Source organism: Apium graveolens, chromosome 3, assembly GCF_009905375.1.
Source record: "Apium graveolens cultivar Ventura chromosome 3, ASM990537v1, whole genome shotgun sequence".
Classification (NCBI taxonomy): domain Eukaryota; kingdom Viridiplantae; phylum Streptophyta; class Magnoliopsida; order Apiales; family Apiaceae; genus Apium; species Apium graveolens.
The window spans coordinates 90142027-90145266 of record NC_133649.1 but is presented as its reverse complement, the minus strand read 5'-3'; the positions used below and the strand labels follow the sequence as shown (position 1 = coordinate 90145266).

The window sequence follows — 3240 nt, the reverse complement described above, 5'->3', positions numbered from 1 at the left end:
ATGCTAGTTTTCTTACTTTGAACCTATTTACTCTTGTGACGTACTCTGATTTAATATAATTAGTTTAGTTATTATTTTCTTGTGTTTGTTTATCATGATTTCATATGAACCCATGATGACGATAAGTGCTATTATGGGCTAATCGTGATCATGGGGTCGCAACGGATTTACTATGGAATTCTTTAGTTAATTATTTAATACTTTAGTGTGTGATGATTGTATGATATCTAGTATTGATTGTGCGTATTCGTCTTATGTGCATCGCGAACATATAAGATAGGGTGTTAATCTCTTGTGAAGCGACGGTGGATCTTGAGATTTAGAACTTGCCATGCTAGCATAGGTTCATGTATGATATGCATGATTAGTGGGTAACTCTAATAGTTTTTATTCGCCCTGTGTAATCAAAAGGAATAACTTGTGCTTAAATCGTTGTGTTGTCAATTTCTGTAGACATATAGGAACTCAACATAATTGATGACTATTCAACTTCTATCTTAATTATGGATGTTTGGTAGAATGGTATTAGTACAATGAAAGTTTTCTTTTATCAGTTTCGTGTTATTCGATTAATATCATCACTGTCACATACTAAAGGTAATCACAATAACTATTGAAGGAAGTAGTAATGAAGTTGTGATCTCATGAGTGTTTTAATATTGATAATTGAAGTGTTAATTAATTGATAAATTAAGTAATTAATTGTAGTTAATATTTAGTCAACAATTCTAAGTGTTAGTGTCTTAACATTGAGAAGTAATCATATATTGGTGCGTGAGTTTAATTAGACAATAATTAGTCTGAGTCTCTGTGGGAACGAACTAGAAAGTATTCTATATTACTTGCGAACGCGTATACTTGCGTGAATATTAGCGCGTGTTTTCGCCCTAACAAGTTTTTGGCGCCGCTGCCGGGGACTCGGCGTATTTGTTTAGTTTATGTACTTACCATCATTGGTCATTAGGACTCAGTGATTAGGACGTAGTTGTTACTTATTGTTTCCGGTTGTGTTTCAGGTACTTTAGCGAGCGTTTATGCAAACTCGTTCTCGTACTCGCAAGAGGACTTTAGATACAGCTGAGGAGACAGACGAAGTTCTTGATATTCCGGAGAAGATAGATTTTGAAGATTCGGATTCAGGAACTGAGCGGAAAGAACCAGTAATCATGGGTGATCGTATTGTTCAGGCTGATCCAGCTCTTATGGACTTTTCTCGGCCAAAAATTGATGACATTCAGTCAAGCATTCTTCATCCGGCTATTCAAGCTAACACCTTTGAAATCAAGCCGAGCACTATTCAGATGGTGCAGAATTCTGTTTCTTTTGGAGGAGCTTGCGACTGAAGACCCCAACATGCACATAAGGAATTTTGTCGAGATCTGCAGCACTTTCAAGTACAATGGCGTGACTGATGAGGCTATCAAGCTGAGGCTTTTCCCATTCTCACTGAGTGACAAAGCTAAGGACTGGTTACATTCTGAACCAGCTGGGTCCATCACTACTTGGCAAGATCTTGCGCAAAAGTTTCTGGTGAAGTTTTATCCGATGGCAAAGACTGCTACTATGAGGAGTGCTCTTACTCAGTTTGCGCAGCAACCTACAGAATCTATGTGCGAAGCTTGGGAACGCTACAAGGAAATGTTGAGAAAGTGTCCACATCATGGAATGCCCGATTGGATGGTGATCACTGGTTTCTATAATGGTTTGGGGCCCCAATCTCGGCCCATGCTCGATGCAGTAGCTGGAGGCGCCTTATGGGCTAAAAGCTATACTGAGGCTTATAATCTTATCGAGACTATGGCTGCAAATGAGCATCAAAACCCAACTCAGAGGATGATGCCTGGGAAGGTAGCAGGTATTCTGGAAGTCGATGCAGCCACCGCTATTGCAGCGCAGCTCCAGACGCTGTCGATGGAGGTTGATTCTCTGGCTACATATGGAGTTAATCAAATAGCTATGGTTTGTGAGCTTTGTGTAGGTTCTCATGCTACGGATCAGTGTTCTCTTGTCAACGAATCTGTTCAGTATGTGAATAATTATCAGTGACAACAGCAGCCTGTGCCAGCTACTTATCATCCTAATAACAGAAATCATCCAAATTTCAGCTGGGGTAATAATCAGAATGCTATTCAGCCACCATATCAGCAAGGTGTGAGTAAACAGTTTAATCCACCTGGATTCCAGCAAACACAACAGTATGCTCAAAGGCAATCATATCCTCAACAGGGAAGTGCAGCTGCACCTACTAGTGCTGATTTTGAGGAACTTAAGCTGTTATGCAAAAGTCAGGCGGTTTCTATCAAGACCTTGGAAAACCAAATAGGTCAAATAGCCAATGCAGTGCTCAATCGTCAACCTGGCACTCTTCCCAGTGACACGAAAGTACCAGGCAGGAAGGAAGCTAAAGAGCAAGTCAAGGCTATTACCTTAAGGTCTGGAAAAGTTGCTGATGCTGAAAAGGCAAAAGAAGGAGAAGCTGAAGTTAGAGATGAAAGAAGCTAAGCAAAAGGAGAAAGCGGTGGAACCAAGGAAGACTACTGTTGAACACACTCTGCCTGAGGGTAATACAGGGGGGAAATAGCTCTATCCTCCACCACCTTTTCCTAGGAGATTGCAGCAACAAAAGCTGGATAGACAGTTTTGTAAGTTTCTAGAGGTGTTCAAGAAACTTCACATCAATATACCTTTCGATGATGCTCTGGAGCAAATGCCTAGTTATGCGAAGTTTATGAAGAGTATTCTTTCAAGGAAGGTGAAACTGGATGACCTTGAGACCGTTACTCTCACGGAAGAATGCAGCGCTGTTCTGCAGCAAAAGTTACCTCCAAAGCTGAAAGATCCAGGTAGCTTCACCATTCCTTACACCATTGGCAAGTTGACTTTTGACAAGTGCCTTTGTGATTTGGGAGCAAGCATCAATCTGATGCCGTTGTCGATCTTTAAAAAGTTGGATTTGCCTGATCCAAAACCCACATATATGTCTCTACAATTGGCTGATCGTTCTATTACTTACCCAAGGGGCATAGTGGAGGATGTGCTAGTTAAGGTGGATAAGCTCTTCTTTCCTGCAGATTTTGTTATTCTGGATTTTGAGGAAGATAAGAAGATTCCCATAATCTTGGGAAAACCTTTCTTGGCTACTGGCTGTACCTTAATAGATGTGCAGAAAGGTGAACTTACGATGCGAGTACAAGATCAGGATGTGACCTTCAACGTGTTCAAGGCAATGAAATTCCCTAC

General features: G+C 40.7%; 1 non-coding gene across 1 annotated transcript; it reads right to left on the bottom strand.

Annotated features, from left to right (window-relative positions):
* Positions 1-1560: 1560 nt before the first annotated feature.
* On the bottom strand, positions 1561-1667 carry LOC141715421 (small nucleolar RNA R71). Its single transcript, XR_012572185.1, has one exon. It is a non-coding gene; the product is annotated as a small nucleolar RNA R71 (small nucleolar RNA).
* Between the last annotated feature and the right edge of the window lie 1573 nt (positions 1668-3240).